Genomic DNA, 24,354 nt, shown 5'->3' with positions numbered 1-24,354 from the left:
AATGGCCGACCCTTCCCTTAGACGGAAGTGTTTAGGTTTTTAGTAATTTTGCTTAACACGTTATAGATCTATATATTTTATATCTCTCCGCCTTTATTAGGCCTCTTCGATTAACTTTCCATTTATTATAAACATATAAAAATAAATTTTTATGTTTTGTTTATATGCGACCTTTCCTGATAGTAGGCGGTCCTAACTTGGAACCGAAGTTAATCAACGTTGAGCCCGTTATATCGTATTTAGCCTTTAAGGAATTTAAAACTTTTTAAATTTAATGTTTTATGAAAGAATTTCTTTGATAGTCTTCGTACTGTTTTCAAAGATGAACTAACGTTTAGTTTTTTTAGACTACGCAGTTGTTGACGTTCAGGACGTTCAACATGCGCTCTATCGTTACGATAGAGAGAGAGTGTATCACGGTTTCACTTTGCAGTAAGAGTAAATCGATTCTGACGTTTCGTTCATTCTTTCTTAACTTAAATGGTTTAAATTCTAAATTAAAGGAACTTTTTATTTGGAAAACCTTTCAGTTTTTTTCCTTTAGCCAAATAACATGTTTTTTTGACGATATATATTTGGGCTCTTCTCTCAGGTGCGAAATCAAGAGAGAAAGAGAGAGAGAGATAGAGACGGAGGGAGAGAGAGGAGTAAAAACGTTCCGTTCAAGCGGGTAACGTTCTCGTGTTACTCTCCTCCCTAGTCGCTGTACGGGGAAGAAGGTAAAACGTTTCTAGGGTTTTATTCTTGTCCCCAGGCTATGTGCGGTGAGAGTTTGTAAACGTAGTTTATTTGAACTAGTGTTTAGTCTCTTTCCCAGCCACTGAATTCTTTATCTTTATATATGTTTTCTGTTTTTGCTAGTATTAATGAGCTGCATTATACGACTGTTTTCGCAATTACTACCTTTTAATGAAGGGTAGAATTGCGTGTTTCAGGTAGAAATCAGTAAAAGTTTCGATTTCAGTGAAATAAGTGCAAAACAGAAAATCAAAGTGATAAAGTGATATGCGCAAAGTGTTACAGTGTTGCGTCCGAGGGTTCGTCTGTTCGTGTCTGTCGTTCACCTAGTCCGGGACCTCTTGCAAGCTCCCAAGCCCAGGGGAGAAGTAATGTCGAACGACTTATGGGTTCGTCAGGCCTTGATCAACGAACAGACGTTTCCCTCCGTGGTTTCGGGCGTATCTACCCAAGATCGCCCCACCCACACAAAGACGAGAGAGCCCATTTACTTCTCGTCTGCGGAAGAGCTTTCTCGTAAGAAACCATGGACCAAGGTCTCGCAGCTTATTAAGCGCAAGTCGGTCCCTTCCGCGCAAGTCCAACGGTCCAGTTGTAGCCACTGGGTCAGTTCGGACTCGCTGCAGTCTTCCGACGACTGCTCACCTCCTAAGAGAGGCAAAGCGGTACCGCAACAGGCAGTAACACCGTCTGTTGCCGCACCTGCTACTGTAGACCCTAAGTGGTCTTTGCTGCAGACCATGCAGACACAGTTAACATCTTTAATGCAGGAGTATCGTGCGGAGAAGGTTGACGCTGCACCCGTTAGCCTACAACCAACCACGGTTGTGCGTTCAGTTGACGCTGAGGCTACCTTCTCCCGCACTCCGGCTGTGAGAGTTCCACCACCCATGCGCAGTGTACCCTGCCAGCCGCACGTTAACGTTCACAGACGCACGGAACCCTCCGTTGACGTTCGCGAGTTACCACAACAACAGGAGGGTGGAGTTAAGTTGCTTTGTTTTGACGCTGTGCGTCAACCTCCGCATTCTAGAGTTGTTTTGACTGCTCAGTATAGACAGTCAAAGCAGTCTCGAGTGAACACTGTATGTCCTCATGCACCTGTTGTGGTTGACAGTTCAGTTGTTGACAGTTCACAGACTGTCAAGCAGTTACATGACGTTGCCTTCTGGTCTGCTACTAATGCACCAGTGCTGTATGTCCTCACGCACCTGTTGTGGTTGACAGTTCAGTTGTTGACAGTTCACAGACTGTCAAGCAGTTACATGACGTTGCCTTCTGGTCTGCTACCTATGCACCAGTGAGAGACTCACTAAGATAACCTAGCTTTTATCGGACAAGGTTCCTGTAGATGAGAAAGTGCTGTTCTCCCTCCTACTGATATTCCTTTGAGGACTCTGTCATTTGGAGAGGAGCCTTAAGCTGCTTAGCCTCCTATGGACTTTAATTAAATCATGATGATTTTTTAAGGATCTTCGTCCGGATCTTGTAACTGCTGCTCCTCGTTCGCCTAAACGTCAGAACTTACACTAGGCCTAGCTACTTCGAAGCCGTTGTTGTTAAGCTAGTGCTCTCTCGCTCTCCTAGAGAGCGTTACGTTGGCTAGGCGACTGGTTTTTGCACCAGGAGGAGTTTTAGGGATACAGCCTTTGATTTCCCTTCTTTTAAACTGGCTTATAGAGCGAGAGTCTGTAGGACACGAGAGAAGTTCTCGGCTTGGGAGTTCATGCCTCTGCCCAGATAGACTTCTCAATTCTGGTAGACTCGGCCTGGCGCCTAGCCAGGAGACGCTCCAAGTTGTTTACAGGTCAACTTCTCAACTTTTGTCGAGCCTTTGAAGTTTTGCTGTACTATTATGTCACACATAACAAGGCTTCCAGGGATGGTAAATGGTTCCGCCTCAGTCGCTAACCCCGTCTGTTGCCACACCTGCTCCCGTAGACCCTAAATGGGCTTTGCTGCAAGACATGCAGTCCAAGCTTGTGTCCTTGATAGAGGACTTAAATGCGGAGAAGAACCTTCTGGCCAACAACCTTCCAACCGGTTGGTTGTGCGCCCTGTTGACGCTGAGGTATCCTACTCGCGTCTGCCAGTTGAGGTGGTTCCTCCACCGATGCGACCCAGTGGGGGTTGCCAGTCGCACGTTGACGTTTAGTGACGCTCGGAGGTGGTTGTTGACGTTCAGTGTGTCACTAGGAAGACGTTCAACAACCAGCAGAGGTGACTTGTTGTGAAGCAGTGCGTCAACCTCAGCAACCCGGTAGGGTGTTGACTGCACAACCCAGACAGTCTAGACAGTCTCGGGTTGACGCTGTACTTTCTCGCGCACCCATGGTTGTTGACAGTTCACAGACTGTGCAGCAGTGCCATGATATTGCGTCCGGCTCCGTCACGCATCCACCAGTGCGACCGGATTCAGCGAGTCAGACGTTGCCCACTCCGTTGCCGTTTCCTCATCAGTTTCGGATGAGGAACCCTCTGATGAGGACGTTGCTGAACAAGACGATCAACCCCCAGCCCTGCTATCCATCCAGAAGATGCTGAAGAAGGAACGCTGCCCAGTCAGGCTGTGGGTGAGTCTGGTAGGGACACTGTCATCCGTGGATCAATTTGTGTCACTAGGAAGACTACACCTCCGTCCTCTTCTATACCATCTAGCTTTTCACTGGAAAAAGGACAAGACGCTAGAAGCGGTCTCGATCCCGGTTTCCGGAAAGATAAAGCCTTGTCTGACTTGGTGAAAGGACTATATCAACCTTAGAGAGGGTCTTCCCCTGACTGTTCAGACTCCCAACCACGTTCTCTTCTCGGACGCATCGGACGTAGGCTGGGGTGCGACATTAGACGGTAGGGAATGCTCGGGATTATGGAACTCGAGTCAAAGGACTATGCATTTCAACTGCAAGGAGCTACTGGCAGTACGTCTGACCTGGAAAGCTTCAGGTCTCTCCTTCAAGGCAAAGTGGTGGAGGTGAACTCGGACAACACCACGGCTTTGGCGTACATCTCCAAGCAAGGAGGGACCTACTCTCTGACATGGTACGAGATCGCAAGGGACCTCCTCACCTGGTCAAAAGGTCTAGACATTTCACTAGTAACGAGGTTCATCCAAGGCAACTTGAATGTCATGGCAGATTGTCTCAGTCGGAAGGGACAAATAATTCCAACAGAATGGACCCTCCACAAGGATGTATGCAAGAGACTTTGGGCCACCTGGGGCCAGCCAACCATAGATCTCTTCACAACCTCGATGACCAAGAGGCTCCCAATATTTTGCTCACCAATCCCGGACCCAGCAGCAGTTCATATAGATGCCTTTCTACTAGATTGGTCACATCTAGATCTGTATGCATTCCCTCCGTTGAAGATTGTCAACAAGGTACTGCAGAAGTTTGCCTCTCACGAAGGGACAAGGTTGACGCTAGTTGCTTCCCTCTGGCCCGCGGGAGAATGGCTCACCGAGGTACTTCGATGGCTAGTAGACGTTCCCAGAACACTTCCCCTAAGGGTGGACCTTCTACGTCAGCCACGCGTAAAGAAGGTACACCAAGGCCTCCACGTTCTTCGTCTGACTGCCTTCAGACTATCGAAAGACTCTCGAGAGCTAGAGGCTTTTCGAAGGAGGCAGCCAGAGCGATTGCTAGAGCAAGGAGAACATCCACCCTTAGAGTCTACCAATCGAAGTGGGAAATCTTCCGAAACTGGTGCAAGTCAGTATCCGTATCCTCGACCAGTACCTCTGTAACTCGAATAGCTGACTTTCTCTTATATCTGAGGAAAGAACGATCTCTTTCAGCTCCCACTATCAAGGGTTACAGAAGCATGTTGGCATCAGTCTTCCGTCACAGAGGCTTAGATCTTTCCAACAATAAAGATCTACAGGACCTCCTTAAGTCTTTTGAGACCACGAAGGAGCGTCGTTTGGTTACACCTGATTGGAATTTAGACGTGGTACTAAGATTCCTTATGTCAGACAGGTTCGAACCGCTACAATCAGCCTCCCTGAAAGATCTCACCTTAAAGACACTTTTCCTGTATGCTTAGCCACAGCTAAAAGAGTCAGTGAGATTCATGCCTTCAGCAAGAACATCGGATTCTCATCCGAAACGGCTACATGTTCTACAACTTGGTTTTCTAGCCAAACACGAGCTGCCTTCTCGGCCTTGACCAATATCGTTCGATATTCCAAACTTATCGTATGGTTGGAAATGAACTAGAAAGAGTCTTATGTCCTGTAAGAGCTCTTAAGTTCTATTTAAAACCTTTACGAGGCCCGTCTGAAGCTTTATGGTGTTCAGTTAAGAATCCATCTTTGCCTATGTCAAAGAATGCTTTATCCTATTTTTATCAGACTGTTAATACGAGAAGCTCATTCCCATCTGAATGAGGAAGACCAAGCTTTGCTGAAGGTAAGGACACACGAAGTTAGAGCTGTCGCAACTTCCGTGGCCTTTAAACAAAATAGATCTCTGCAAAGTATAATCGACGCAACCTATTGGAAAAGCAAATCAGTGTTCGCGTCTTTTTATCTTAAGAATGTCCAGTCTCTTTACGAGAACTGCTACACTCTGGGACCATTCGTAGCAACGAATGCAGTAGTATGTGAGGGCTCAACCACTACAATTCCCTAATTCCATAACCTTTTTAATCTTTCTCTTGAAATGTTTTATTATTGTTTTTGGGTTGTCCGGAAGGCTAAGAAGCCTTTCGCATCCTACTTGATTTGGCGGGTGGTCAAAGTCATTTCTTGAGAAGCGCCTAGATTAGAGGTTTTGATGAGGTCCTTTAGTATGGGTTGCAACCCTTCATACTTCAGCTCCTAGGAGTCGCTCAGCATCCTATGAGGATCGCGAGGCTCAGTAAGGAAGACGTACTTAAAAAGGCAGAGTAATTGTTCAAGTCGACTTCCTTACCAGGTACTTATTTATTTTATGTTTGTTATTTTGAATAACTGCTAAAATGAAATACAAAATACTTAGCTCATAATAATGTCAACATGTAATGCTGGTCTCTACCCACCCCCCTGGGTGTGAATCAGCTTATATGATCACCGGCTAAGTTTAACATTGAAAAATGTTATTTTTATTAATAAAATAAATTTTTGAATATACTTACCCGGTGATCATATATTAAAGGACCCTCCCTTCCTCCCCAATAGAGACCCAGTGGGCCGAGGAGAAAATTGGTTCTGTGTTGACATGGAGTACTTGAGTACCTGCTCGACAGATGGCGCAGTTGATGTACACCCCCACCTGTATAGCATTCGCTGGCGTATTTTGTCCTTAGGTTTTTCTGTCGGGCAGCAGAGCTGACAGCTTATATGATCACCGGGTAAGTATATTCAAAAATTTATTTTATTAATAAAAATAACATATTCTGGCCTATTGTTTACATATTCTCCTATGTCCTCATACACCTGACAACACTTGATTATCAAACAATTTTTCATCACTCAAGAGGTAAACTACTGTAATGTTATTGTTCTCTGGCTACTTTCCTCTTGGTAAGGGTAGAAGAGACTCTTTAGCTATGGTAAGCATCTCTTCTAGGTGAAGGACACTCCAAAATCAAGCCATTGTTCTCTGTTCGTGGATAGTGCCATAGTCTTTGTACTATGGTCTTTCACTGTCTTGGGGTAGAGTTCTCGTTCTTGAGGGTACACTTGGGCACACACTTCTATTCAATTTCTCTTCCTGTTCATAAAATATTTTATTTTGATTAATTACTTTTCTTTTAGTTTGCTTTATTTCCTTTCCTCACTGGGCTATTTTCTCTGTTAGAGCTCTTGGGCGTATAGCATTCTGCTTGTCCAACTAGGGTTATAGCTTAGCAAGTAGTAGTAATAATAATACTGGGGTAGTGTTGTTGTTGTTATTATTACTTGCTAAGCTATGACCCTAGTTGGAGAAGCAGAATACTATAAGCCCTTTAAGGGCTCTAACATGTAAAATAGCCTAATGAGAAAAGGAAATAAAATGAATTGTGACAGGTATATGACGACATAATTAATCTACAGTAGATAAATCTGGCACTCTTTTATTTGGTCTCACACTATATACAAACCCTTGCGGTCTTTACTGGAGATATATAGCTGAAACCTGCCTTTTTCAATATTAAACTTACCCGGTGATCATATAGCTGTCAGCTCTGCTGCCCGACAGAAAAACCTAAGGACGAAATACGCCAGCGATCGCTATACAGGTGGGGGTGTACATCAACAGCGCCATCTGTCGAGCAGGTACTCAAGTACTCCATGTCAACACAGAACCAATTTTCTCTCTGTCGTGCCACCGGCAAGACCTACTAAATACGCTGTTGTTTTCTGGATTGATTTTCACGTTATTTGGTGAAGTATTCATTTCTGGTTATTAGCTATCGCTGTGCAGAAGTTATCTTCAATACTTCCTTGCATTCTTTTATTGGATTTTGGATTATTTGTTGACGACTTGGATAGATTTTGAATTCCCCCCTTTGACTAATTCAAGATGTCTGATCCTTCTCAAGTCCCCAAGTACAGGAAGTGTAGCGCTAGGGACTGTTCAAGGCGTCTTCCGAAGGCCTCTATCGATCCGCACACCATTTGTTCCAATTGTAGGGGTAAAGCCTGTCAATTGGAAGATCGATGTGAGGAATGCGTTGGGCTTTCGGAATTCGATTTACAAGAATTCCTGAAATATGCACGTAGGCTAGAGAAGGATAGGATCAGGAGGAGTTCGTCTCGCTCAATTGATTTTTCCTCTCCCCATGCCCCACAACCTATTCCTTCCCCTGTAGTGGTTGCACCCGACCCCCCTGCTAGCTCTCATCAATCTTCGATGGCAGATATGATGCGTGCCATCCAGGCTCTAGGTGAGAGAGTCGAGTCATTGGCGAATGACCGCAATCAACTCATGGCTGACGTCAGGGAGTTGAAAGGTAAAAGTGCAGTGGGAAGTGAAGTGAGTGTTAGTGCAGTGAAAAGTGTCAGTGTTACGCATGAGGGTGCGTCTGTTCGTGCCTGTCGTCCTCCCAGTCCGGGACCTCTTGCAAGCTCCCAAGCCCAGGGGAGAAGCAATATCGTACGACCAAAGGGTTCGACAGGCTTTAATCAGCGGACAGACGTTCCCTCCGTGGTTTCGGACGTATCTTGCCTAGATCGTCCCACCCACAAGAAGACGAGTGAGCCCGTTCATTCCTCGTCTGCGGAAGAGGTTTCACGCCAGAAACGATGGACCAAGGTCTCACGGCCTCTTAAACGCAAGGTCCCTTCCGAGCAAGTCCAACGGCCCAGGTGTAGCCACTGGGTCAGTTCGGACTCGCTGCAGTCCTCCGACGACTGCACACCTCCTAAGAGAGGCAAAGTGGTACCGCAACAGGCAGTAACTCCGTCTGTTGCCGCACCAGCTGTTGTAGACCCTAAGTGGTCTTTGCTGCAGTCTATGCAGACTCAGTTAGCTGCTGTTATGCAGGAGTATCGTGCGGAGAAGGTTGACGCTGCACCCGTTAGCCTACAACCAACCACGGTTGTGCGCCCAGCAGACGCTGAGGCTGCCTGCTCCCACACTCCAGCTGTGAGAGCTCCTCCACCCATGCGCAGTCGACCCTGCCAGACGCATGCTGACGTTCACAGACGCACGGAACCCTCCGTTGACGTTCGTGTGCTACCACAACAACAGGAGGGTGGAGTTAAGCTGCCGTGTTTTGACGCAGTGCGTCAGCCTCCGCAACCCACGGTGGTCTCCGCTATCCGACCACAGTCGGGAGTAGACGCTTTGCGCCCCCACTCAGCTATGGTTGTTGCCAGTTCTCAGACTGACCAACAGTGGCATGACGTTGGGTCCAGTGCAGCCACGCATGCACCCGTGCTGCCGGACTCAGCCGTCCAGCTTTTACCTACTTCTTTGCCTCTTCCTCCTCAACATTCAGACGATGGACTCTCTGATGATGACGAAGCTGCACATCTTGACGACCAACACTCGGACATCGACGAACCCAAGACCACGCCTCCCTCCTTAGACTTTAGGAAAGTGCTTGCGCTGTTCAAGGATTTATATCCGGATCAGTTTGTGTCTGCAGCACCACGCTCGCCTCCCTCTGAATTCGCTTTAGGCATGCAGTCAGCAGCACCTGCCTTTACGAAGCTCGTACTCGCTCGCTCGTCCAAGAGAGCTTTAAGGGTACTGGGAGAGTGGTTGCAGTCCAAAAAGCAACTTGGGAAGACATCCTTCATGTTTCCCCCGGCCAAGCTTGCTTCCAGATCTAGCGTCTGGTATGCCACGGGAGAAGTTCTCGGCTTGGGAGTTCCTGCCTCTGCCCAGGGCGACTTCTCAAGTCTGGTAGACTCTCCCCGCAGGCTGGCTATGAGACGCTCCAAGATTTGCTGGACTCCTTCGGATATGGACCATCTTATGAAGGGAGTTTTCCGTGCATTCGAAGTCTTTAACTTCTTGTACTGGTGTTTGGGAGCGTTGAGCAGGAAGACCTCCCCTTCTGATAAGGAAACTTCCATGCTCATTATGTCCTGCATGGACAAAGCCATACGGGATGGCTCTAGTGAGCTTGCGGCTTCTTTCGTGTCCGGGGTCCTCAAGAAGCGGGATCACCTTTGCTCCTTCTTGTCAGCTGGAGTCACCCCATGTCAAAAGTCGGAACTCATGTTTGCTCCGCTCTCGAAGTCTCTCTTCCCTGAAGAGTTGATCAAGGAGATTGCTGCCTCCTTGATCCAGAAAGACACTCATGACCTGGTGGCGTCATCCGCACGCAAAGCCACCCCTTTGCCCTCCGTGCCTAGACCCAGGATGGACACTCCAGCGTCAAGGTTCATTCCGCCCTTTCGTGGCAGAGCCTCCAGCAGAGGAGGTGCTCGTGCCGGAAGTCAACGTGGGAGCAAGAAGAAGGGTTCCAAGTCCTCTAGAGGCAGAGTCTGACTGCCACCTTCTTCAGACAGCAGTGGGAGCCAGGCTCAAGAACTACTGGCAGGCCTGGGAGAACAGGGGCGCAGACGCACAGTCTGTGAAGTTACTCAGGGAGGGGTACAGGATTCCATTCTTGCGCAAGCCCCCTCTAGCAACAACTCCCATCGACCTCTCTCCCAGGTACAGAGAGGAGGACAAGAGACTAGCTTTACAGCAAGAGGTGTCTCTCTTACTACAAAAGGGAGCGGTAGTCATAGTCCGGGACCATCAATCCCCGGGCTTCTACAACCGCCTCTTCTTAGTGGCGAAGAAGACAGGAGGGTGGAGACCGGTGCTAGACGTCAGTGCTCTGAATGTCTTTGTCACAAAGCAGACGTTCACCATGGAGACGACAAAGTCGGTTCTAGCATCGGTCAGGAAGGAAGACTGGATGGTCTCGTTAGACCTAAAGGACGCTTACTTTCACGTTCCCATCCACCCAGATTCCCAACCTTTTCTAAGGTTCGTTTTCGGGAAGGTTGTATACCAGTTCCAAGCCCTGTGCTTTGGCCTAAGCACGGCACCTCTAGTTTTTACCAAACTGATGAGGAATATTGCCAAATTCCTGCATTTAGCAAACATCAGAGCCTCCCTCTATTTGGACGACTGGCTTTTAAGAGCTGCGTCAAGTCGTCGCTGTCTGGAGAATCTACAGTGGACTCTGGATCTGACCAAGGAATTGGGTCTCCTGGTCAATATGGAAAAGTCCCAACTCGTCCCATCCCAAACTATAGTATACCTAGGAATGGAGATTCAGAGTCAAGCTTTTCGGGCTTTTCCGTCGGCCCCCAGAATCAGTCAAGCCCAAGAATGCATCCAGTCCATGCTGAAGAAGGACCGATGTTCAGTCAGACAGTGGATGAGTCTGATAGGGACGCTTTCATCACTGGACCAGTTCATCGCGTTAGGGAGACTCCACCTCCGCCCCCTTCAATTTCACTTAGCTGCTCACTGGAGAAAGGACAAGACGCTAGAAGCGGTCTCGGTTCCTATTTCCGAGAAGATGAAGTCTTCACTGACTTGGTGGAAGAACAACATTCTCCTCAGGGAGGGTCTGCCACTGGCTGTTCAGACCCCCGACCACCTTCTCTTCTCGGACGCATCGGACACGGGCTGGGGTGCGACATTGGACGGTCGGGAATGCTCGGGCACGTGGAATGCGGATCAAAGAACGTTGCACATCAACTGCAAGGAGCTACTGGCAGTTCATCTGGCCTTGAGAAGCTTCAAGTCCCTCCTTCTAGGCAAGGTGGTGGAGGTGAACTCCGACATCACCACAGCCTTGGCGTACATCTCCAAGCAAGGAGGGACTCATTCGATGACGTTGTACGAGATCGCAAGGGACCTCCTCACCTGGTCAAGAGATCGAAACGTATCCCTAGTAACGAGGTTCATTCAAGGCGACATGAATGTCATGGCAGACCGCCTCAGCCGGAAGGGTCAAATCATCCCAACAGAGTGGATCCTTCACAAGAATGTTTGCAACAGACTATGGGCCTTATGGGGTCAGCCTACCATAGATCTGTTCGCAACCTCGATGACCAAGAGGCTCCCAATTTATTGCTCACCGATTCCGGACCCAGCAGCAGTTCACATAGATGCCTTTCTTCTGGATAGGTCCCATCTAGACCTTTATGCGTTCCCCCCGTTCAAGATTGTCAACAGAGTACTGCAGAAGTTCGCCTCTCACGAAGGGACAAGGTTGACGTTGGTTGCTCCCCTCTGGCCCGCGAGAGAATGGTTCACCGAGGTACTGCAATGGCTAGTAGACGTTCCCAGAACACTTCCTCTAAGAGTGGACCTTCTGCGTCAGCCGCATGTAAAGAAGGTACACCCAAGCCTCCACGCTCTTCGTCTGACTGCCTTCAGACTATCGAAAGACTCTCGAGAGCTAGAGGCTTTTCGAAGGAGGCAGCCAGAGCGATTGCTAGAGCAAGGAGGACATCCACTCTCAAAGTCTACCAGTCGAAGTGGGAAGTCTTCCGAAGCTGGTGCAAGTCGAAATCAGTATCCTCAACCAGTACCTCTGTAACTCAGATAGCTGACTTCCTTTTATACCTAAGGAAGGAAAGATCCCTTTCAGCTCCCACGATCAAAGGTTACAGAAGCATGTTGGCAGCAGTCTTCCGTCACAGAGGCTTAGATCTTTCCAACAACAAAGATCTACAGGACCTCCTTAAGTCTTTTGAGACCTCGAAGGAGCGTCGGTTGGCCACACCAGGTTGGAACTTAGACGTGGTACTAAGGTTCCTTATGTCAGCAAGGTTCGAACCACTTCAATCAGCCTCTTTTAAAGATCTCACTTTGAAGACTCTTTTCCTCGTCTGCTTAGCAACAGCTAAAAGAGTCAGTGAGATACACGCCTTCAGCAGGAACATTGGATTTACATCTGAAACGGCTACATGTTCCTTACAGCTTGGTTTTTTAGCCAAAAACAAACTTCCTTCTCGTCCTTGGCCCAAATCGTTCGATATTCCAAGCCTTGCTAATTTGGTTGGAAATGAACAAGAAAGAGTACTATGCCCTGTAAGAGCTCTTAAGTACTATTTGAGACGTACTAAACCATTACGTGGACAGTCAGAAGCTTTATGGTGCGCCATTAAGAAACCTTCTTTACCTATGTCGAAGAATGCAGTTTCTTATTATATCAGACTTTTGATTCGAGAAGCTCATTCCCATCTGAATGAGGAGGACCATGCTTTGCTGAAGGTAAGGACACATGAAGTTAGAGCTGTCGCAACTTCAGTGGCCTTCAAACAAAACAGATCTCTGCAGAGTGTAATGGATGCAACCTATTGGAGAAGCAAGTCAGTGTTCGCATCATTTTACCTTAAAGATGTCCAGTCTCTTTACGAGAACTGCTACACCCTGGGACCATTCGTAGCAGCGAGTGCAGTAGTGGGTGAGGGCTCAACCACTACATTCCCCTAATCCCATAACCTTTTTAATCTTTCTCTTGAAATGTTTTTTATTTTTGTTTTTGGGTTGTCCGGAAGGCTAAGAAGCCTTTCGCATCCTGGTTGATTTGGCGGGTGGTCAAATTCTTTCTTGAGAAGCGCCTAGATTAGAGGTTTTGATGAGGTCCTTTAGTATGGGTTGCAACCCTTCATACTTCAGCTCCTATGAGTCGCTCAGCATCCTATGAGGATCGCGAGGCTCAGTAAGGAAGACGTACTTAAAAAGGCAGAGTAATTGTTCAAGTCGACTTCCTTACCAGGTACTTATTAATTTTATGTTTGTTATTTTGAATAACTGCTAAAATGAAATACGAAATACTTAGCTCTTAATGTTAACATATATGCTGGTCTCTACCCACCCCCCTGGGTGTGAATCAGCTATATGATGACCGGGTAAGTTTAATATTGAAAAATGTTATTTTCATTAGTAAAATAAATTTTTGAATATACTTACCCGGTGATCATAAATTAAAGGACCCACCCTTCCTCCCCAATAGAGACCCAGTGGACCGAGGAGAAAATTGGTTCTGTGTTGACATGGAGTACTTGAGTACCTGCTCGACAGATGGCGCTGTTGATGTACACCCCCACCTGTATAGCGATCGCTGGCGTATTTCGTCCATAGGTTTTTCTGTCGGGCAGCAGAGCTGACAGCTATATGATCACCGGGTAAGTATATTCAAAAATTTATTTTACTAATGAAAATAACATATTAAGTTTTTTACGAGGTGTAATTACCCTCCGCTAGTTAGCTGGCAGTAGACCAGCCACTCTGCTCACATCTGCACGAGTAAGAAACCGTCACTTTTTATTTCAGCTTGGTAAAGACGTAGCCTTATTCTCCTGTCAAAATCTTTTAACCCACTAACAATTATAGAAGCAACTGGCTTAAAACTTTTATTTTCAGATTCTGGCCCTGGACTTCCCTTAACAAAGCAACAGCAGGCAACACTGCGGGAGTCTTTCTTTGCTACAAAGGCAACTGCTACCTTCCATGGGGCGTTTGGGTCTCCCTGCTAAAAAATGGTTTCCAAGGTTGCTATAGCTAACAGCAGCACTCTGCTTTAGCTCACATTTGTTCCTACAGCTCCAGCGTGGGAACAAGAGCAGTGGCAGTCTGGTTCCCATCATGGTTTCCAGTCGGGGATCCCTTTGTGCTGAACCCAGAGACTAGCCTTTACTACATTTCACAGGCAGCTCTCTATGCCGACCTTCAATTTGAGCTCAGTTCGTTGATGAAAAGCAATGTGCTCTGCCCGGAGGTTCACCTCCAGGTGTTGGGGTAACTTTACCTTCCAAGAGCGAGTTCCCTCCACCAGCCACTTAACAGCAATCTTCCCACTTATGAGGAGAATTGCCAATAGTGGCAATAGGGGTTGTTCCTCTTTCCCGTCTGTGGGAGAGACTGTCTTCACCAGTAGTTCCCCCGGGGATTCCTCCAGCGGGAATTGGATTCATCTATGCCCTGCTCTTGCTCTTCGGAGCTTGGCAACGACGGAGTTATGTGACTGCTTGCAGTTCCTGTCCTCGCTGTCGTACCCTCTGTGTACAAAGACAAATTTTGAGCATTTTCCCTTTGCGGTCTTTGCCGCAGATGGTGATAAATGCTTACAGATTGTGGTCGCCACCTCTCCCATCGATGAGTCGTAAACTACTGTGTACTGTATATCTTCAAGATTATGGCCTGTGAGGCTAGGCCCTTTGGGACCTGTGCCTCATGGTTTCAATCTCTTAAGAGGGAGAAACTGCTGTTCTTCAAGTACAACACAGCCTTTTTCATCCCCTTGCGATGGGAGGACATAAGGCTACTTACCAACACCATGTGGGGTTAAAACAATCTTGAGTACTTTGCAAAGACCTAAGTCTCACAGAGAAGTCATGTGTACAGTAGTGTTACGCACCCATCCACTGAGCTCTAGCGAGGTGGGTGAACTAGCTCTTCTGCCTGATGAAGGTCTGCGAACAACCGGGGTGCTTACCATAGAACCCATTGCGAGTTTGTGAGACTGCTCTCCAGCGCACAGAGCTTCAGCTTACTGTTGCTTCTAGTATGCGCTACTTCGGTAGCCCGCACTTACACTTAATTACCTATACAGTACCCATCATGACGGGAGAGAGTCAATTCTCCTTACCAGCATTCGCTAATGCTCGCCAACGTTTGCTGGTGTGCAAGCCTTGACAAATAACTAGTTTACTAGTCCTGACTTTGCAACCTCCTTTTGGAACCTGGCTAGTTTTGTTCTTTGCGTACTCGGCCAACAAACCCTTACATGCGAGACGCTTCTTCATGGGAGGAGAGCCTGGCTGATACTAAGCATAGCAAGATTTGTAGCCAAACTCCCCTCCCTGAGGAGGTCTACAACTACAGGTGTTCGCTAACACCCCCATAATAAGGGAGCAGATACAAGCTTCTTTGGTTACGCATGCACGCTCACCCAAGGCAAACCCCATTGGGGCTATTACCACAAATAAAGATTATTGCCAACCGCTTGCACCTACCGTATGCCAACATTGTACTCCCAGGGCATAATGATTCTCGTTAGACGTAATCCTGCGTGGTTATTACCACAGATATGAATACTTTCCCACCGCTTACGCCCGCCACGTTCAACTGTTGTTCGGAAGAGACAGAGTCGTGAACGGGATTTTTCTGGGTTATTAGTTCGGGCTTCTCTTCCTACGGAATGGAGAGCTCTCACATATATTTACGCCTATTAAAGGATTTGGGTTTGTTCAGTTAGGAAAAATATAAATTAAATTTTTTTTTAAATTTATAATTTCCCAGAAAAGGGTATGTGATTTAGACCAGTGGTTTTACTAACATTATTGTTAGACCTTAAAGTTAATCTTTGTATAGTACAATACCTAGATTTACTGTATTCTATTGTAGTGTTTATTTACAATTCAATATGTTATAAATTGTATTTCTTGTTCTATTTTGATTTATGCCTTAAAGTTTTAATTAAATATTTCTATCATTAACTAGGGAGTCCGAGAATGGTGGCAATCATCTTTGTAGCTGCCACAATGCAGGAATTCTACAAAAGACATCTCAGCTTACGAAAAATCAAAGCTGCTTTCAGACATCTATCCTTTGAATGCTACTTTTCTAACCTCTTGATTTCGTCACGCCTTTAGCTGCCTGCAGTCTTGATGATGTTAGCAAGTGAGTAACAATAATTCTTACGATAACAGTACAGTATTCAAACCTGACTCGTCAGGCAGCACTGATAGAAAATGTAGGACATAAGACTTACATTACACAATTCAAATGTACAGACAAATCTTTATCAGGCTTATAGGCTGCTCATGAATGGCAGAGACAATTGACAGTTACAATGGCCTACCTAGCAGGACAATGCCCTTGAGACTGAATGTATATACATATTAGCCCCAAAGCCCCTCTCCACCTAAGCTAGGACCAGGGAAAACCAGTCAATGATTGCTGATGACTCAATAGGTAGACCCCATCCTTAGCTCACAATGATGGTGAGGTTGCAGACACTACAAGAAACTATTGAGCTTGAGCCAGTCTCAACCCCAGTCCAGTAGATTGCTAGGCTAGGGCATTTTCAATAGGACAAGGGGAAGCGATGAAAATCTGCATTAAGGAAAGCTTAGATTATGGCTTAAGGGTTGTTGAAAAAAAAACCCATGGAAGGAAGGGAACAGCTTAGAAAAAGTAAATACATACTTTCTTAATTACTTAGAAATGAAAGGTCGCTCTGTATCTGCTATAACTTGAAATTCCCGACCAGTATGTGGGGTCCACAGGTTAACGAAAGTTACTTAGTGGTTTTGTGGGTTTCCTACTGCCTCCCAGATAGGGTATGGCATTTATAGCATTCATAGTCTCCTTAACCCGCTGTACAGTACATTATTAATTGATTCCCCTAATGGAAGGATGTGTGTTCCTCGTAATGTACTCATTCGTAACTCGGAAAAGTATTTTTAACTCTGTCATTTTATAAAAACAAGGTACCATGTGGAGAACAGTATTGTATTGTTTCAGTACGTATCTTAATTTCTATTATAAGTTAGAAAAACGGACGAAAGTTCAAGAAAAATAAAGTAACGGATTTCGTTTCTGTATCAAATATTTGACTACGAGAGACTTAACGTAAGTTGATTGGATGTAAATAAGGGTTTGTTCCGTAACTGAAATACAAACCACGCTTTGTTCCGTAACCGAAATACAAACCACGCTATTTACAGAGGGTTTACCTTTTAGCGCAGCTGAAATGGCGAGCCATTAAAATTTAACGAGGGTGTATTACCCCCGCGCTAGTTAGCGGGTGGGTAGGGGAGTGGTAGCTAGCTACCCCTCCCCCCCCTCACACACAGATGAATGCTCACTTTCACTTTTGGCTCGGACTGTGACAGACGTCTCTGTCTTGGTCCTCTCTGGCAGCCATTGTTTGTTTTGTCTTTACTTAATCACTTACTTTTCTTTTACTCAATATATATGTAAACATGTTTTCATGTTTGTATATACATTTGAGTATAGAAATCAGTAAGTTTCCTTTTCAGATTTGTGTGTGTAGTGTACGATTTCTACGTGGTGTCCTCGGCAGTTAGGCCTCCACGGCGTATTTTTATGGGTGGCGATCGAGTTTGACTCCGGTCTTTCTCTCTCTCTCTTGAGGTCGTTCACCCTTTTACTACGTGTTACTACGCCCTTGTAGCTTCCTTTCCGTGTGGGGGGGTTGCTACGCCGTACGTTTGTCTCAATTAGTTTATGAATCTAATTGTAGTTGTTTTTTTCAGCTTGTAGAACGATTCCTTTCGGGGTTTTCGTTCTTTCTTTAGTGTTCATTCATTTTTAAATTACATAATTACATAGTTACATAATTATAATTGTTATAATTCTGTTTTGGTTACAGCTCTCCTTCCGTGAGTGTAAGTGGTTGTGAGGGCACGTGCCTGTTGTGTAATTCTTGTTTCCTTTCCCTCGGGATTCCTCTTCGGAGCCTTCCCGGGGGAATGAATGTGTACAGTACTAATGTTATTTGTTTTATTTTTTTACAGTTACCGATCTAGTTCGTTCTGTAATATGGCAATGGTGTGAGCTGTCTTGTTGAGTCCTGGGGATTCGGCTGTTGCTGCCTCCCCCCTTGTATTTTCGTTAGGGGCGTGTCTCCTTCTACTGGAAGTACTCCCGTGACGACGGACAGCTCTCCAGTTCATTTTAGAACTCTCAGGAGGCTTGCCTCCTTGGGCGGGTAACTTTCCTTCCGAGGGAAGTTTTTTTTCCTGTCCAGGCTTGAGTTTTTCCCCTTTTGGGGGGTTCTTCTCTTGCCTTTTTTTCGTGCGACTATGCTCTTGGTGCTGAGCGATCACACCTGCAGTTTCGCTCAAGGGGCTGGGCAACTGCAGGAGCTCCTCTTCGGAGGATTGCTCCTTTTAGGTCACTGGCTGACCAGTCTCTTCTACGAAGTGTTTCTCTTTCGTTCGCGAGAGAGTACACTCATAGAGACTCCTCTTCGGAGGATTCTTCTGTTGCTGTTGCTGTTGGCCTCCCTCGCCGTAAGGCCCACCGTCCGCCTCGTCGTAAGGGCCTCTCATCTCCCTATAAGGGTGCTAGAGGCGCCTTTTTGAATCTCCGTTTGCAGCCTACAACTCCTTTTTCTTGATCTTCCGCCTTGGTGCAGATGGACAGCAGTCTGATCTCGTCTTCCGACGGGCAACGGTCTTCCCGACGGACAACGGTCTTCCCGACGGACAACGGTCTTCCCGACGGACAACGGTCTTCCAACGGACATCAGTCTCCGGCGGATAGACAACGGTCTTCCGACGGACATCAGTCTCCCGGCGGACAACGATCCCTTCGGGGCGAAGGGTTGCCTCCCACGGGGGTTCTTCCCTTGCGTGTCAGGGTTCTCCTGCGCGCCCTTCTGCTGTGTTCTCTCCTGCTCCTGCTCAGTGTTAGCGCACAGGCGCTCTCCTGCTCATCAGCGCTCTCCTGTTTGTCAGCGCTCTCATGATGATCATCCCTGCTGTTCCTGTTACGCGCCCTGTGCGCCCACGTTCGCGGTTCAGGTCTGCTCGTCAGCGATCATCAGCTCGCCAGCGATCACCTGTCTCTCGGCGATCTCCGGATCGCCCGCGTGCGTGTGTTACAGCCGGCACGCCAACGTTCTCCAACACTTCTGAAGGAACATGGTTCGCCAGCTACTAGCTCACCTGCGCATGCTGCTCGCCATCGCGCGACCCTCAACTGCGGATGCTGCTCGCCATCGCGCGACCCTCAACTGCGGATGCTGCTCGCCATCGCGCGACCCTCAACTGCGGATGCTGCTCGCCATCGCGCGACCCTCAACTGCGGATGCTGCTCGCCATCGCGCGACCCTCAACTGCGGATGCTGCTCGCCATCGCGCGACCCTCAACTGCGGATGCTGCTCGCCATCGCGCGACCCTCAACTGCGGATGCTGCTCGCCATCGCGCGACCCTCAACTGCGGATGCTGCTCGCCATCGCGCGACCCTCAACTGCGGATGCTGCTCGCCATCGCGCGACCCTCAACTGCGGATGCTGCTCGCCATCGCGCGACCCTCAACTGCGGATGCTGCTCGCCATCGCGCGACCCTCAACTGCGGATGCTGCTCGCCATCGCGCGACCCTCAACTGCGGATGCTGCTCGCCATCGCGCGACCCTCAACTGCGGATGCTGCTCGCCATCGCGCGACCCTCAACTGCGGATGCTGCTCGCCATCGCGCGACCCTCAACTGCGGATGCTGCTCGCCATCGCGCGACCCTCAACTGCGGATGCTGCTCGCCATCGCGCGACCCTCAACTGCGGATGCTGCTCGCCATCGCGCGACCCTCAACTGCGGATGCTGCTCGCCATCGCGCGACCCTCAACTGCGGATGCTGCTCGCCATCGCGCGACCCTCAACTGCGGATGCTGCTCGCCATCGCGCGACCCTCAACTGCGGATGCTGCTCGCCATCGCGCGACCCTCAACTGCGGATGCTGCTCGCCATCGCGCGACCCTCAACTGCGGATGCTGCTCGCCATCGCGCGACCCTCAACTGCGGATGCTGCTCGCCATCGCGCGACCCTCAACTGCGGATGCTGCTCGCCATCGCGCGACCCTCAACTGCGGATGCTGCTCGCCATCGCGCGACCCTCAACTGCGGATGCTGCTCGCCATCGCGCGACCCTCAACTGCGGATGCTGCTCGCCATCGCGCGACCCTCAACTGCGGATGCTGCTCGCCATCGCGCGACCCTCAACTGCGGATGCTGCTCGCCATCGCGCGACCCTCAACTGCGGATGCTGCTCGCCATCGCGCGACCCTCAACTGCGGATGCTGCTCGCCATCGCGCGACCCTCAACTGCGGATGCTGCTCGCCATCGCGCGACCCTCAACTGCGGATGCTGCTCGCCATCGCGCGACCCTCAACTGCGGATGCTGCTCGCCATCGCGCGACCCTCAACTGCGGATGCTGCTCGCCATCGCGCGACCCTCAACTGCGGATGCTGCTCGCCATCGCGCGACCCTCAACTGCGGATGCTGCTCGCCATCGCGCGACCCTCAACTGCGGATGCTGCTCGCCATCGCGCGACCCTCAACTGCGGATGCTGCTCGCCATCGCGCGACCCTCAACTGCGGATGCTGCTCGCCATCGCGCGACCCTCAACTGCGGATGCTGCTCGCCATCGCGCGACCCTCAACTGCGGATGCTGCTCGCCATCGCGCGACCCTCAACTGCGGATGCTGCTCGCCATCGCGCGACCCTCAACTGCGGATGCTGCTCGCCATCGCGCGACCCTCAACTGCGGATGCTGCTCGCCATCGCGCGACCCTCAACTGCGGATGCTGCTCGCCATCGCGCGACCCTCAACTGCGGATGCTGCTCGCCATCGCGCGACCCTCAACTGCGGATGCTGCTCGCCATCGCGCGACCGCACACTGCGGATGCTGCTCGCCTACCTGCGGATGCTGCTCGCCATCGCGCGACCCTCAACTGCGGATGCTGCTCGCCATCGCGCAACCGCACACCTGCGGATGCTGATCGCCATCGCGCGACCCTGCGCATGCTGATCGCCTACTGCGCATGCTGCTCGCCATCGCGCGACCCTCAACTGCGCATGCTGCTCGCCATCGCGCGACCCTCAACTGCGCATGCTGCTCGCCATCGCGCGACCCTCAACTGCGCATGCTGCTCGCCATCGCGCGACCCTCAACTGCGCATGCTGCTCGCCATCGCGCGACCCTCAACTGCGCATGCTGCTCGCCATCGCGCGACCCTCAACTGCGCATGCTGCTCGCCATCGCGCGACCCTCAACTGCGCATGCTGCTCGCCATCGCGCGACCCTCAACTGCGCATGCTGCTCGCCATCGCGCGACCCTCAACTGCGCATGCTGCTCGCCATCGCGCGACCCTCAACTGCGCATGCTGCTCGCCATCGCGCGACCCTCAACTGCGCATGCTGCTCGCCATCGCGCGACCCTCAACTGCGCATGCTGCTCGCCATCGCGCGACCCTCAACTGCGCATGCTGCTCGCCATCGCGCGACCCTCAACTGCGCATGCTGCTCGCCATCGCGCGACCCTCAACTGCGCATGCTGCTCGCCATCGCGCGACCCTCAACTGCGCATGCTGCTCGCCATCGCGCGACCCTCAACTGCGCATGCTGCTCGCCATCGCGCGACCCTCAACTGCGCATGCTGCTCGCCATCGCGCGACCCTCAACTGCGCATGCTGCTCGCCATCGCGCGACCCTCAACTGCGCATGCTGCTCGCCATCGCGCGACCCTCAACTGCGCATGCTGCTCGCCATCGCGCGACCCTCAACTGCGCATGCTGCTCGCCATCGCGCGACCCTCAACTGCGCATGCTGCTCGCCATCGCGCGACCCTCAACTGCGCATGCTGCTCGCCATCGCGCGACCCTCAACTGCGCATGCTGCTCGCCATCGCGCGACCCTCAACTGCGCATGCTGCTCGCCATCGCGCGACCCTCAACTGCGCATGCTGCTCGCCATCGCGCGACCCTCAACTGCGCATGCTGCTCGCCATCGCGCGACCCTCAACTGCGCATGCTGCTCGCCATCGCGCGACCCTCAACTGCGCATGCTGCTCGCCATCGCGCGACCCTCAACTGCGCATGCTGCTCGCCATCGCGCGACCCTCAACTGCGCATGCTGCTCGCCATCGCGCGACCCTCAACTGCGCATGCTGCTCGCCATCGCGCGACCCTCAACTGCGCATGCTGCTCGCCATCGCGCGACCCTCAACTGCGCATGCTGCTCGCCATCGCGCGACCCTCAACTGCGCATGCTGCTCGCCATCGCGCGACCCTCAACTGCGCATGCTGCTCGCCATCGCGCGACCCTCAACTGCGCATGCTGCTCGCCATCGCGCGACCCTCAACTGCGCATGCTGCTCGCCATCGCGCGACCCTCAACTGCGCATGCTGCTCGCCATCGCGCGACCCTCAACTGCGCATGCTGCTCGCCATCGCGCGACCCTCAACTGCGCATGCTGCTCGCCATCGCGCGACCCTCAACTGCGCATGCTGCTCGCCATCGCGCGACCCTCAACTGCGCATGCTGCTCGCCATCGCGCGACCCTCAACTGCGCATGCTGCTCGCCATCGCGCGACCCTCAACTGCGCATGCTGCTCGCCATCGCGCGACCCTCAACTGCGCATGCTGCTCGCCATCGCGCGACCCTCAACTGCGCATGCTGCTCGCCATCGCGCGACCCTCAACTGCGCATGCTGCTCGCCATCGCGCGACCCTCAACTGCGCATGCTGCTCGCCATCGCGCGACCCTCAACTGCGCATGCTGCTCGCCATCGCGCGACCCTCAACTGCGCATGCTGCTCGCCATCGCGCGACCCTCAACTGCGCATGCTGCTCGCCATCGCGCGACCCTCAACTGCGCATGCTGCTCGCCATCGCGCGACCCTCAACTGCGCATGCTGCTCGCCATCGCGCGACCCTCAACTGCGCATGCTGCTCGCCATCGCGCGACCCTCAACTGCGCATGCTGCTCGCCATCGCGCGACCCTCAACTGCGCATGCTGCTCGCCATCGCGCGACCCTCAACTGCGCATGCTGCTCGCCATCGCGCGACCCTCAACTGCGCATGCTGCTCGCCATCGCGCGACCCTCAACTGCGCATGCTGCTCGCCATCGCGCGACCCTCAACTGCGCATGCTGCTCGCCATCGCGCGACCCTCAACTGCGCATGCTGCTCGCCATCGCGCGACCCTCAACTGCGCATGCTGCTCGCCATCGCGCGACCCTCAACTGCGCATGCTGCTCGCCATCGCGCGACCCTCAACTGCGCATGCTGCTCGCCATCGCGCGACCCTCAACTGCGCATGCTGCTCGCCATCGCGCGACCCTCAACTGCGCATGCTGCTCGCCATCGCGCGACCCTCAACTGCGCATGCTGCTCGCCATCGCGCGACCCTCAACTGCGCATGCTGCTCGCCATCGCGCGACCCTCAACTGCGCATGCTGCTCGCCATCGCGCGACCCTCAACTGCGCATGCTGCTCGCCATCGCGCGACCCTCAACTGCGCATGCTGCTCGCCATCGCGCGACCCTCAACTGCGCATGCTGCTCGCCATCGCGCGACCCTCAACTGCGCATGCTGCTCGCCATCGCGCGACCCTCAACTGCGCATGCTGCTCGCCATCGCGCGACCCTCAACTGCGCATGCTGCTCGCCATCGCGCGACCCTCAACTGCGCATGCTGCTCGCCATCGCGCGACCCTCAACTGCGCATGCTGCTCGCCATCGCGCGACCCTCAACTGCGCATGCTGCTCGCCATCGCGCGACCCTCAACTGCGCATGCTGCTCGCCATCGCGCGACCCTCAACTGCGCATGCTGCTCGCCATCGCGCGACCCTCAACTGCGCATGCTGCTCGCCATCGCGCGACCCTCAACTGCGCATGCTGCTCGCCATCGCGCGACCCTCAACTGCGCATGCTGCTCGCCATCGCGCGACCCTCAACTGCGCATGCTGCTCGCCATCGCGCGACCCTCAACTGCGCATGCTGCTCGCCATCGCGCGACCCTCAACTGCGCATGCTGCTCGCCATCGCGCGACCCTCAACTGCGCATGCTGCTCGCCATCGCGCGACCCTCAACTGCGCATGCTGCTCGCCATCGCGCGACCCTCAACTGCGCATGCTGCTCGCCATCGCGCGACCCTCAACTGCGCATGCTGCTCGCCATCGCGCGACCCTCAACTGCGCATGCTGCTCGCCATCGCGCGACCCTCAACTGCGCATGCTGCTCGCCATCGCGCGACCCTCAACTGCGCATGCTGCTCGCCATCGCGCGACCCTCAACTGCGCATGCTGCTCGCCATCGCGCGACCCTCAACTGCGCATGCTGCTCGCCATCGCGCGACCCTCAACTGCGCATGCTGCTCGCCATCGCGCGACCCTCAACTGCGCATGCTGCTCGCCATCGCGCGACCCTCAACTGCGCATGCTGCTCGCCATCGCGCGACCCTCAACTGCGCATGCTGCTCGCCATCGCGCGACCCTCAACTGCGCATGCTGCTCGCCATCGCGCGACCCTCAACTGCGCATGCTGCTCGCCATCGCGCGACCCTCAACTGCGCATGCTGCTCGCCATCGCGCGACCCTCAACTGCGCATGCTGCTCGCCATCGCGCGACCCTCAACTGCGCATGCTGCTCGCCATCGCGCGACCCTCAACTGCGCATGCTGCTCGCCATCGCGCGACCCTC

The 24,354-nt window shown here is 51.5% G+C and overlaps 1 long non-coding RNA gene across 1 annotated transcript in view; it reads left to right on the top strand.

The window, feature by feature from the left end:
* The window catches only part of LOC137629504 (uncharacterized), a 66,420-nt gene that overhangs the window by 13,994 nt on the left and 28,072 nt on the right, over window positions 1–24,354 (top strand). The window contains exon 2 of the long non-coding RNA XR_011041522.1: window positions 15,615–15,794. This is a non-coding gene — a long non-coding RNA (uncharacterized lncRNA). The remainder of the gene's footprint in view (window positions 1–15,614; window positions 15,795–24,354) is intronic.

Source organism: Palaemon carinicauda, chromosome 37, assembly GCF_036898095.1.
Source record: "Palaemon carinicauda isolate YSFRI2023 chromosome 37, ASM3689809v2, whole genome shotgun sequence".
NCBI lineage: Eukaryota > Metazoa > Arthropoda > Malacostraca > Decapoda > Palaemonidae > Palaemon > Palaemon carinicauda.
The sequence above is the reverse complement of the archived record's forward strand: the minus strand, read 5'-3'. Positions and strand labels throughout refer to the sequence as shown.